This window comes from Mauremys mutica, chromosome 4 (assembly GCF_020497125.1).
Source record: "Mauremys mutica isolate MM-2020 ecotype Southern chromosome 4, ASM2049712v1, whole genome shotgun sequence".
Lineage (NCBI taxonomy): Eukaryota > Metazoa > Chordata > Testudines > Geoemydidae > Mauremys > Mauremys mutica.
The window spans coordinates 102926892-102939912 of record NC_059075.1 but is presented as its reverse complement, the minus strand read 5'-3'; positions in this window follow the sequence as shown (position 1 = coordinate 102939912).

Below are 13021 nucleotides of genomic sequence, written 5' to 3'. Positions count from 1 at the left end.
GGAGAGGTAAACTCCAAAGATCTCTAATAATCAAATTCTATAGCTGCATGTTTTTCTATCACAGTGGAATAGGCAAATTCAGAGACAGGGAGGGAAGAATCTGGACCATAGCAACAATGTTAACATATTAAATATTGCTTGTTTTTAAAGATTTATCCAGCTTCTTAGTATGGACCTGAGAGATTAAGAGACTCACTGCAGCCAATACCAGGGGCTCCGAAAATGATTACGCTCCCAAAACAAGAACTCTATATAATGAACACTGTATGTGTTGGTTTAGTTTAAGCAGTTTGCTTATTTCCATCATGTCAAATTTCTATTCTATTAACAAGATGTTTTTAGCATGCCACTTTGTTGGCGTCCCCTCTCTTGCAGCACCAATATTCCAAAGACTTTTTGGTCTAATTAAAGAAGCACCTCACCAAGGTATTTATTGTTTCCTACAGCTGGTCTGACCTGGTTAAGAGTGATCTTCCCACACAGAAGAATTGCAGGGAGATAGACTGACCAAACTATTAAGTGAGGAAGAACAAACAGAAAAATGAAAGTACAATAACAGAAACATACAGCATACTTGTTTGAATGCTAAAGGGAAATTTACTTCATTGAAATAAAACTCTGTCATTAAAGACAAATTCTTGATTGATTCTACATGCTTCTGCAATGCTTGCTTCTCCAATGCTAAAATTGTTTCCAAGAAATTCCAGACAGGCCTAAAGGCTGAATATCAAATGTTTGCCTCTCTCAATCATATATTAGTTTGTAATAGAGCCTTTCGTGACTTCTGTCACCTTCTTTTCCAGAGACGTAGCCCTTGTTCTTCACTTAGGGCCCGTTGTGCAAATTATGTTCTGTAAAACAAAGATCCTACTTTTAATGTTGTCACACCACAGTGAGGAACAAAACCAAAAACACTTTTGGGTCATGTCTTCAGAGCATGTTATTTAGTCTGCCACAGCAGAGGCTTGCTGCAAAGCGTAGCTGTTTTTTCCAGGTATGGGAGTGGGTGTTGAGCAGTGCATCAGACATGATGGATGGAAGAATCTTTTGTTGGCATTGAGCCAATTTGTACTTTTGTGTGTGTGTAATATGATTTTAAATTTTGTACATGCACTAAGTCAGTATAGTTACAGACACTGTTCACCTCACTCTGAATGATATGGCTTCATATTTTTTTTATTCCTAACACCTTTTTCTAGCATTCTTACCTACTTTGCAAAATTTTGTATGGCTTATATCCAGACTCAGCCTTTCTTGCCCACAGTGATTAGTACCTTACTCATGTTGAGCAGGCTTATTGATTTTGAAGAGATTACTTGTGTTAGGGCACTGCTCAATTGGTGAAATTTTCTCTTGTTCAGAGGGCCATGTAAGGACTGAACATTGCTTAAATATGCACTGAGGGCCTCAAAATATGGCTGAGGTGGTGCATAAACTTTATGCTGGTCCTCTGCACTGGTGTGAATTTAATCCAAAGTGAATATGGGTCTTTAATTGGTTACTGTTGGCAAAGTGCTTTGAGATTGCTATATATGTGCAATGTGTTGTTGTTAGTTATTGTGATGCAATGAATTATCAGATTTTTAGAAGCTCCATAAGCAGAGTTCTGAAAATAGCTATGGTTCACAATGGGGGGATAGCTCAGTGGTTTGAGTATTGGCCTGCTAAACCCAGGGTTGTGAGTTCAGTCTTTGAAGGGGCCATTTAGGGATTTGGCCAAAAATCTGGCTGGGGATTGGTCCTGCTTTGAGCAGGGAGTTGGACTAGATGACCACCTGAGGTCCCTTCCAACCCTGATATCCTATGATTCTTATCACAGTTAGGGGACAATGGGTGAAATCCTAGCCCCATCTAGGTCGATGGGAGTTTTGCTCTTGACTGAAGTGGGGTAAGGATTTTACCCAAAGTTCCAGAGTGTCTTACTACTTTTGAGAGAACGAGAGCCCCAACATCTGATGTGTTAATTCAAGGGACCAGATTCAGTCACATAGAAGAGGATTCTAATGACATTTGTAAAGTGCAAAACCTCTTTATTTAGGTTGTTTGGGGCAGGGGCAGGGACAGTCTCTCACACAGTGTTCGTACAGTGCCTAGCACAATGGGGCCCTGATGATAGGTGGCATCTTTAGGTGCTATTTTAAGAAAGTCAGGCCCAAACACAGCAAAGGACTCAAGTCACTGGAAAGCAGCGATTGTTTATCACTGCAATACCTGAAATTATAATAGCACCCATTAAAGCTGTAACCAGAACTTTGTAGGTTCAGCATTCAGGCAACAGAAAAATAAGCATTGGCAAAAGGGAAAGTGCATTCTATTAATGTATATTGTGCAGATGAAGAAAGATGGTGATAAAAGGCTTCAAAGTGCTTTCTTTCTTTGATTCTCTAAAGACTTTTTTCCTTCTACACAAATAGTTAACTATCCACTGCATTCTCAAGGGATGTGTGTGTGCCAAAAAGAGGGCAGGGTCACCTGCAAAAAGAGATATTTCTTGCTCAAGGAAGTAAAGTATGCCTGGTTAAAATAAAATAAAGAAGTCAGAAAAATTTACAGAAAAGGAGGGATACATACATTGTACCTGCCTGGGAGAAGTTATAACTTGTACTATAATCATTTATGTGGGATGTTGCTGTACTGTTTACTCTGGTATTCATTAAAGTAAAACACCCTCAAATTCCACAGCAATAGCTTCTTCATCTAGCACAACCAAGGAATATGTCTGAGATTCTTCTTTAAAGAAGTTTCTTTTTAAAGAAACACAAGTTTTCTATATATGTTGCTTCCCCCCAGCCCAGTTTTTCTTTGGTTTTAGTTAAAGCACTTACAGTATCTGATCATAAGAAATTTCATGCTGATGTGTTACTTTGAAACTTTTTTGTTTGCTCTACAGACTTATGCTAAGTTTTTGTGTTGTTTTAAATTGATGTTACGATTACATTTTTAAAATATCTTCTTTAAAACTCCCAGTAGTCACCTCTCTAGCTGTCAGCTTTACATCAATGCTTGCCAATTTCATACTGGGGACAGGTGCTGGTAGCCTGGGGCGCACTGATTGCAAGCAGTGCTAGTAAGTGCCTTCAAATGCCTGGAAGATAGTTTTATAAGATCTCATACGGAATCTAAGAAATATCCCCAATTTGTTTTCAGCATTTATTTAAAAACTAGAATCTCTAATTTAAATGTTTGTAGTTTAGGCTTAGTGCTGTAAAGTGCTGAGTTCTTTCAATTCCCAATAAAGTCAATGGAAGTTGAAGACATTCTACACTTCGCTTGATTGGGCTCTTAGAAAACACTACAAAAATCACGCTTTGAATATGTGGCCAGTCTTCACAGACTGATTCAAAGCATTTCTTCATGGCCACTTGTTGATTTTCCTATGCACCCTGCTTTTTCAGGTATGATGAGCTATTTAAATGTTTTAACCTGTTGAATAGTGAGTGTCCATAGGTGGTTTTGGATAGTTTGGGGCTAGGGAGAAGGCCGTTGTTGTGCTTATTTGACCGATAATATTGTCTTCCAGGAATTCTAACTCTGGCAAGCATGCATCAACTCAGTTAGCAAAAATTTCTTGCACTGGCCAAGGCTGAGAAGATTTAGAAAACCAGAATTCTTAGCTAATGAACAACAAGAAGAGACATGCTTTTGATAGGATTGCATAGGTGAAATTCTACAGAAACAGGGGTTCTGTTTGGATAAGTCCCCAAAGTCTGGATCCCACTCTGATTGATATCATTTTCAGGTGCGACTGTCTCCCCCAGTGTCTATATTTTATACCCATAAACCACAATTATCCACTAGCTGAGGAGGAGATGGGGCTGAGAAGTTTCTGCTTTTGGGGGTCTGGCAAACTCATTTGCATGTTTTTCCTCTAGTCTAGATTATTTTTTTTCCTTCAGCAGATGGATAAGAGCAGAAACTTGGCTTAATGTTTTTTTTTCAGGTTTGACTTCCTGGTGATGGTCACAAGAGCAATGGTCCACAGGGCAGAATGAAGAGCAGTGTCCTTGCTGATATCTGTGTATACCATGTTTTCAGTGTTTTCTGACTCAGGATATATGTAGTAGGTTGGATTCCATCTGGATGAGCAGTTGAAATGGAAGCTGATTATCACAAGAAAGCTTATGCGCGTTTGAAGAATGATTAAAATTTGGACAAACAGGCTATCTTTTCTAGGTCTGTACTGTCAGCCAGGAGAAATCTGTTTCATAAACAAGAGTCTAGATGGATAGTTAGAATGTGTAGTCTCTTCCTTTTTTTTAAGACTGGAGACTCCAGTTGTATTTGTGTGTCTCATAGCAAAACATAAGTAAAGGGGTGACATGGAGAGGCATTTTGTCCTTCAGGCACTCTCTGAAGTTAGACCCCTGGTGCAGCAATGCACGCTGAGATTTTAAAGGATTTGGATGCTGATTCTCATTAAAATTTATGATAACTGAATTGCTACGATGGCCTTGAAAATCTCAGCTTCAGTGAGTTTTGGGCATTGTGCACCAGAGGACCTTCACAATTTCCTGGTATGACATCCAGCACTGGTGAAAGTAAATGGCATTTTTTTTAACATTCTTTCCGAAACAGATTTAAAAAAAAATAAAAAACATGGACTTGGAGATAGAATGCAACACAGACATGGCTTGCAATCTGCTTGGATTCATTTGGGCTCAAGATGTGGGTGAATCTTTAGGTCTTTTATGTTTTTTAAATCCAAACTGCTTCATCTATCTTTAATTTTTGGTTTTACTCCTGGGATCATTCTGTGCCAAAAAATTAAAAATTCTGCAGACAATATTTTAAAATTCTGCAAATTTTATTTGTCAAAATAACACTACATAATCACGCTGGTTGCAGTTATTTTGGTAATTTATTTCAAAATACCTGTCAGCAATGTCTGTAACAATACAGACACACACAAAAATTCCACCCAGGAGTAAAGAGTTAAAGAAACCCCTATGACAACCCAGTTCCTGTTTCTCTGCCCCCTTTCCCCCCCAGCCCAGCTGGGGGCGCCAAACACCCACAACCTCTCCCCCCCAGAGCCCAGCCACACCCCTCTTGCCCAGATACCCCCTCCCCCAGAGTCCAGGGATCCAGAGGGAGAAACAACCTGATGCTCAAAACTAGTGGCAGCTAACAGCACTGCAGCCCATTTCTGTGGGGGAAAGGAAATTCTGCACACACAATGTTAATTTCTGCAAAATTCTGCATTGCGCAGTGGCACAGAATTCCCCCAGGAGTCTGGTTTGTGAGGGCTGAACAGCTGAGACACGGAGATTCTGCACTATTCTGGCATTAAAGGGGAAATTTTTCAGAGCCTCTATGTGGGGGATATGCATATCCCCACTTTGCAGTTGTAATTTTCTGCACTTGCATTTTAAACAGGGTAACATCTTTGCATGTACAAGTGAAAAACACTTGTGAAAATGTACTGTAAACCTCTCCATACTAGGCAAAAACACAGCACATTTTCCGAACTTCTGTTTCTGCATGCAATAAATGGAACCCTCACATTTTATTTTACTGACCACAACTCTGTACAATTCTTGATGCTATGGACTAGCAAGAAAAATCTAGTAGCTGAAACTTTTATTTTTATTTCCCTCCCCCACCCCCAGGCCCTTTATATGTTTAGAGGAGATCAGTTACAGTGGACGTTAAGTTATCCAGAAAGTGGTACTGCAGTGAATTTTCATGGAATATTTACTTTTAAAGGTAGATTAAGTTGATTTGAAGTAGGTTCAGACAAATCAATATGATTCCAATCTGTTGTATAATTGAGTTTTAATTTTGTCAAATTCAGATCCCATGAAGCTCATTAAAGAGACTTAACTGCATGTTAAATGACAGGTTTGAGTAAAATTTTATACTCTTCACTGTCAGGTTGCCATGTATCTGTGTTTGATAAGAATATGACTGGGTGAAAGAGTACATTCTCTTTTAAAATAAAGTAAGCCATGCCTTTAGCAAATATATTTCAAACATCATTCTAAATATAAAATAGCAGAAAACCTGACATATGGTTCAAATTGACAAAATAAAAAGAGTCAAGCAGTCTTTAACAGTATATTGATTTTAATACCATTTATCAAGAAAAATATATTAGGCTATTAAACTAACACAATTGGTGTATGTGTTGCTGTTTTATATTCCAGTAGCACCCAGAGGCCCCAACTGAAGATCAAGACCTCATTGTGCTCGCACTATACAACCTCAGAGTAAAAGTCAGTTTCTGCCCCAAACAGCTTACAGTCTAAATATACAAAACAGCCTAAGACCATGTCTACACTATGGGCACTACAGTGGCACAGCTGTGGTGGCGGAGGTAGGCCACTGTGGTGTGGCGGTTTCCTACCGCAAAGGAAGGGTTTTTTGGGTGGTTGTAGGAACTCCATTTCCCCTGACGATGTTAGCTAGGTTGATGGAAGTGTTCTTCTGTTGACCTAGCTGCGTCTGCTGGAGGTTTGTTTGGCACAGCTATGGTGATCATGGTGTGCTGTGGCTCTGTTGACCTAAGTATGGGAAGGGAAACAGAGGCACAGAGAGCTGAAGTGACTCGCCTAAGTTCACACAGCATATAAGGGGCAGCACTGGGAGTAGATCCCAGAATGCAAATCTGCAGCTTGTGCAAACTATCATAGTTCCATTGACTTCAATGGAGCTACACAGTTTTCAACCTCTGAGGATCTGTCCCTGATGCCCTATCCTCTGAACAATGCTTCTTCTCTGAAACCAGCAATATCTATGTGACCTGCCCAGGGTAAGATCCAGACTCATGAGTAGTTGTGTCCCCCTGCCCTGTAAGCTGGGGTGCCTTTTCACTACTTCGCTGCTGTAGCCACCACTCCTTTCGGCTCACCCACTGAGCCTCTGAGAGTTAGTCATTCCCAGCTACTTTGAGTGAGTGCTGCAGCCATCCACTCTTGAATTACACTGGAGGATGATCTCAACATACTCCCAGTCCCAGATATCTTGTACAGCCCAGGGCTTCCCTGGACTATATAGGCTTATATAAAGTTAATTGTTTAATTAATAAAAATGATACTCATACTCCTGCTGTCCCAAATAGAGTTTCCCAAACACTTCAGTTCAGACACACTGGATTAGATAAAAAAATACAAGAAGTTTATTAACTACAAAGAGAGAGATTTTAAGTGAATGCAAGTAATGAGGCGCAAATGTCAGAATTGCTTACAATAAAAATAAAATGCAACTAGTATGCAAGGAGGTGAATTCAAGAGTACAGACCATCACAATCTAGAATAATTTTCCAGATACATTTCATACCTCTCTGAATTACAACCTACTAGATCACTATATTGAATAATTTGCTAATATTCAAATAATGAATCACATTGCTTCTTGGCAGTTTGGCTGAAATCAAGTGTAATTCAAATAATCAGTCATGTTTTTCAGGGCTTTATCATTTTGCCATATAATCTGGATTTGTGATATAATTTGACAAAACTTTCATTCTGGGACTAATTCCCCCTGTGTTCTCTTAAAACATACACACTTTCTCCCTCCTGTTCTCCCCCCACCCTTTCCCCGTCTAGAAAAATTGATGTGGAATTGTTAATCAAAAAATACTGTAGAGATTTACCAGTTATGGATGCTTTTTCTGTTTGCTTAAGCATCTACTTTTTTTAAGTGAAATTTTATATGTCCCTAATTTACGGTGTGGATGAAGACCATTTGGAGTTTTTAAAAGTTATTTTAAAAAGGCAGATATGTTAACATTTTTAAATTGGTATTGGGCAGTACACAGTAACCTTTGATCAAAATTCCTTTTAGTACCTGTATTATCCTTCTGAGGACTATATGTTATAAAATTGCATAGTAAGCGATCCTTAATTTGGTATCTAGCACTTAGATCCTAAACTGATTGGATGCTTTATAGGTAGGCAGGCAAACAGCAGAGAAACCTTAATGAGTTTTCTATTGAGGACATAACACATGCTTTCAAAACTGCATATGCATTTACATAAGAGACCATAAGGAGCGATTATACTCTATATCAATTATATAATATAAGCCAGTGATCTACCGGTGGTCCATACAGCCTTTCCTAGCCAGTAGAATGAAATATTTTAAGAACTGTGCACTGGCACTGGCAGAGGATCCTTTTCCTAATAAGTCGTTTGCAGAATTAAAGTTTTGGAGAACCACTGCCTATCTAAGGTTCCTGTATGAACCCCATTACTGTAGTATCTGAGCACTTCACAGTCTTTAATGTATTTATTCTCACTACACCACTTGCGAGGGAGAGAAGTGCTATTATCCCTATTTTACAGATGAGGATCTGAGGTACTAAGTAAATTGCCTAAGGTCATGCAGGAGGTCTGTGGCAGACTGGGAATTGAGCCCAGGTCTCCAGAGTTACAGGCTAAGGTCCTAATCACTGGACCATCCTACTCCACTATGAGACTATGTCTACACTGCAGCCTATGTTTTCATAACTTACGTTGCTCAGGCGCGTGAATAAACAAGCCCCCTGAGCGACATAAGTTTAGCTGGCATAAGTGCTAGTGTGCACAGCGCTGTCGGTGGGAGAGGTTCTCCTGCCAACATAGCAACGCTGCTCATTGAGGTGATTTTATTATGTCAACAGGAGAGCTTTTTCTCGTTGGCACAGAACAGCTAACAGCTAGTGCTCTTACAGCAGTGCAGCTGCATCAGTACAGCTGTGCCGCTGTAAGCTCACTAGTGTGGACATGGCCTAAGTGGGTTACAGATTGTCGTAATGAGACATAAAACCAGCATCTCTGAGTCACTGATTTTTGATATCTAGCAGAGTTCTGAATTTACGTTCCCAGGCTCATTTTGAAGGTGGTGTGCCAGGTTTCCTTTGAGGACAAGGACTGAGAGGTCAGATATGGAGTGATTGTTTTTTGAAAAGTTTTTGCCCATGGGTGATAGGATCTTTTTATCTTTTATTATTTTTACTATGTGAGTTCATTTGAGGGCGTGGTGATTGTCTAGTTGGGGGGTTATTTGAAGGCCAGAAGATCGGGTATGGGAGCCCAAATGGAGTATCATCAAACTGTTACAACCCATACTTGATGGGGACCACATCCTGGAAAAAATCTTTCCTGAACCCTCTCTTCTAGCATTCGAATAACCCCCCAACCGCACCAAGCTCATAATAAGAATTAAGCTTCCCACAGACCAGGACACACCAACTCAAAGCAGCACCAGACTCTGCCACAACAAAAGATGCAAAACCTATAGCCTTATCTCCACTGCTAAAGCGATGAATCCCGCAACGATTAATCAAGATCCATGCTTCCTACTCATGCCTGTCAAAACATGTGGTATACCTCATCTGATGTATCAAATGCCCCAACAATGATTTTGTAGGTCAAACTAGACAATCACTATGCTCTTAAATGAATTGACGCAGGAAAATGATAAAAAAACCAAAAACACTGTCACCCGAACACTTTGTTCACAAAAGCATAACTCCATATCTGACAAAAATCGTGGACTCAGTAGAGACACTGGTTTTATGTCTCATTACAACAGTCTGTAGCCCATTAAGGCCAGGTCTATGCTCAGAAGTTAAGTCGATCCAGCTATGTCGCTTGGGGGTGCTGAGGAACATAGTTAAACTGACCTAATCCCCATGTGGGCTGCATTAGATTGATTAATTCTTTTGTCAATTTAGCAACAGCCTCTTGGGGAGGAGGGTTAACGATGCCAATGAGAGAACCCCTCCAGTTGCTGTAGGGAGTGTCTACGCTGATGTGCTACACTAGTGCAGCTGCACTGTTGTCACATTTCACGTGTAGACAAGCCCTAATTCTCTGTCCTATAACTTCTTATGTGTAATCTGTTCCACCTTGTACTGAGTTGTGACACTATGATACAATAGGTGGTGTGATCTGACTATTCTTATGATAGATCATTTTGCAATGGTTTCAGTTATCAGGAAGAAAAATCAAGTTGAGGATTCTTTTGGAAGGCTTAACTGATGATATTTAGACAGCAACGAAGTGGGAGGATTTCAAAAGGGAAAGTCATGAAGTAAACAACACTTTTCCTTAATGGATGGAACTGTACCTTTGATGGCATGTCTACAGGGGGACCCTCAGGAAAGGTAAGATGAATTAGCTAAAGGTGTGAAGTTTAATGTGTATAAGATAAAGCAGTGTGGATGTCTTGTTCAGAAATAAAATGACCGTAGTTTGTTTTATGATCCTTGAATTTGAAGGCAAAATTATTATTTCTCCAGTAGAAGCAGGTGTATATTTAGAGGGTAAGATCCTGGTTGCATTGATGTCATTGGGACTTTTGCCATTGGTTAAAGTGGGACCTTGGATTAAGCTACAGCAAACTAAGACTACTTTACTTCTTTAATGTATTTTTACTTATGTGCACTAACTTCACACCTTTAGTTAATTTTGCCCTAACTTTCCTGAATGTCACGGTGTAGACAAACCCTAAGGTATGTCTACACTGCTGCTGGGAGTGAGCCTAGACACTCATGCATGTGCACTAAAAATAGCTGGATACTATGGCACCCCTGGAGCTCAGGTGAGCCATCCGAGCTCGGATTCACTGGGTAGGATGAGTCTGAGCTTGGCTGGATAGTTTGAGCCTCTGCCAGTGCTGCAATGTGCACACAGCTATGTTTACCAAATGTAAGCAGGCTAAGGCCTTCTCTACACTTAAAATGCTACAGCTGCACTGCTGTAGTGCTTCAGTTTAGATGCTAGCTATGCTGATTAGGAGGGGGCAATTCTTCCATTGGCACAGGTAACCCATCTCCCTGAGACGCAGCAGCTAGGTTGATGGAAGAATTCTTCCATCGATTTTAATGCTCCTACATCAGAGGTTAGGTCACTGTGGCTATGTCTCTCAGGGAGATGGATTTTTCACCCCCCCCCCTCCGAGACACAGAGCTATAGTGATGTAAATTCCTAGTGTAGACCAGGCCTCAGACTAAGCCACTCTTCCTCTGGTGGTAGCAGAATATAAGCCAGGTAAAAGATTACAAAGAGAGAAGGTAACAGGATTTCCCTCTCGTTATGTGTAGGGAAGCATCATATGAATAACAACGTTAATTACTCTGTTTAATGTCACTTCCAGACAGTCTGGGAAGCATTGTCGATACCTTAGGCTATGTCTACACTAGCACTTTTGTTGGTAAAAGTTATGTCACTCAGGGGTGTATAAAAACCACTCCCCTGACCAGCATAAGTTACACTGCCAGAAGCGCCAGTGTGGACAGCACTATGTCGGCGGGAGATGCTCTCCTGCTGACATAGCTACTACTTCTTGTTGAGACTAGTTTAATTATGCCAACGGGAGAGAGCAGCTACATGGGAGACCTTAATGGTGCAGCTGCAGCAGTACAGCTGTGTCGCTATAGGGTCTCTAGTGTAACAAAGCGTAAATAAAGCATCCTTCACTGACTCGTGTGGAAACTCTGCCTTTTACCTCAAATAAGTAAAAATCTAAAGAGACATGGTAGATGTAACAGAACTCCAACTCAGAGGAGCTCAACACAATCAACTAAGTGCTCCCTTCATTTTTATTATCATGATTATGGCCTTGCTGTTGTTTTAATTGTACAATTTTGCACGTACAAAGTGTGAAATTATGTGAATCAGGCCCTAAATGTATAACTTCAATGTCTGTATTATACCTTTTTCTCATCTCGTATCATGCTGTAATTCTGAAAATAGGTTTTTAACAGTTGTTGAATGGTACATAGTTTGGTCCCAGCAGCCCACAATGATAGGCCACATTCTTAAATGACATAACATGATACCATGCTTTCTTCTAAATAACTGCTTCCATTTTTTACATGCAAGCTTCTTTGGTGCTCACTGATGGTTGTCCGCAGAAAATTCACACTACCTGTAGAATCTGGTTATCTTAGAATGACCACGGTCCTTTATTATTATTGAAAGCTTTTGTTAAATGAATACACTCTCAGCTTTCTGTAGAGAAATGTGGTGAAATCATATGTTAATACAAGCTATTTTCTACTTGGAATTACTTAAGCTATTGAAGAGGAAGAGGGTTCACTTACAAGAAACTAAAAAAAAAATCCTGTTTTTGTTAGAAGTTTCTTTGATTGCTGGTATTTATAGTGATACTTTAAGTATTGTGGGCTTGATCCTGCAAACTTTTACTCATGAAAGTAGTCTCCCTTATGTCCATGGTTTTATTTGCAGGAGTATGGTTTTGCAAATAAAGCCTGACGTTTCTAAAGCAAATTTCTCAGAAAGTTTCCTGGAAATTCTTGGTTGTATGTGCATGGCTTGAATTGAAGTCAATGGGAGATGTGCTTATGCCTTTGAGGGTATAATTTGTCCTAGTAGTCTTTGTATATACAGTCTCTATATACAGTCCCAGCCCAACTTAAGCCAGTGGCAAAACTCTCATTGATAAGAATGGTGCTAGGATTTCATCCTATAAATATATACATTTATGTATCTACTGGAGAAATAATAAACTTTCTTTCAAACCAGGCCCACTGAATTTTGGTGTTTTCCTTTTTGTTAGTCCGGAAGTCTGTACATCCCTCCTGACTCCTAAACCCCTTAGGATATATCCACACAGCCTGCAGCAGTGAGCCTCCCAACCTGGGTCGAAAGACTTGGGTTTGTGGGGCTTGTGCTTGTGCGCTAAAAAGAGCTGTGTAGACAGCGCTTTTAAGTTGTGGCTCAGGCTCTGAAGGCCACCCGCCTTCCTAGGCTTCAGAGCTCAAGCCCCAGCCCCAACTGCAACTTCAGAATGCCGTGTGCACAGCTGTTTTTAGAGTGCTGGTGCAAGCCTTGGAAGCCCGAGTCTTTTGACCCGTGCCGGGAGGCTTACTGCTGTGGGCTGTGTGGTCGTACCCTTATCCTTTTCAAGGGCAACTTTTATCTGATTGCCATTTGCCCTTGTGTAATCCCTCATATTTAAAAGATGCCACTTTGACAGGCTTCTTAGGCTGGGATTATCCAAGGGGGCTAAGAGGAGTTATGTACCCAGTTCCCACTGACTTTCAATGAGAGTTGGGCACCTTAACTCCTTT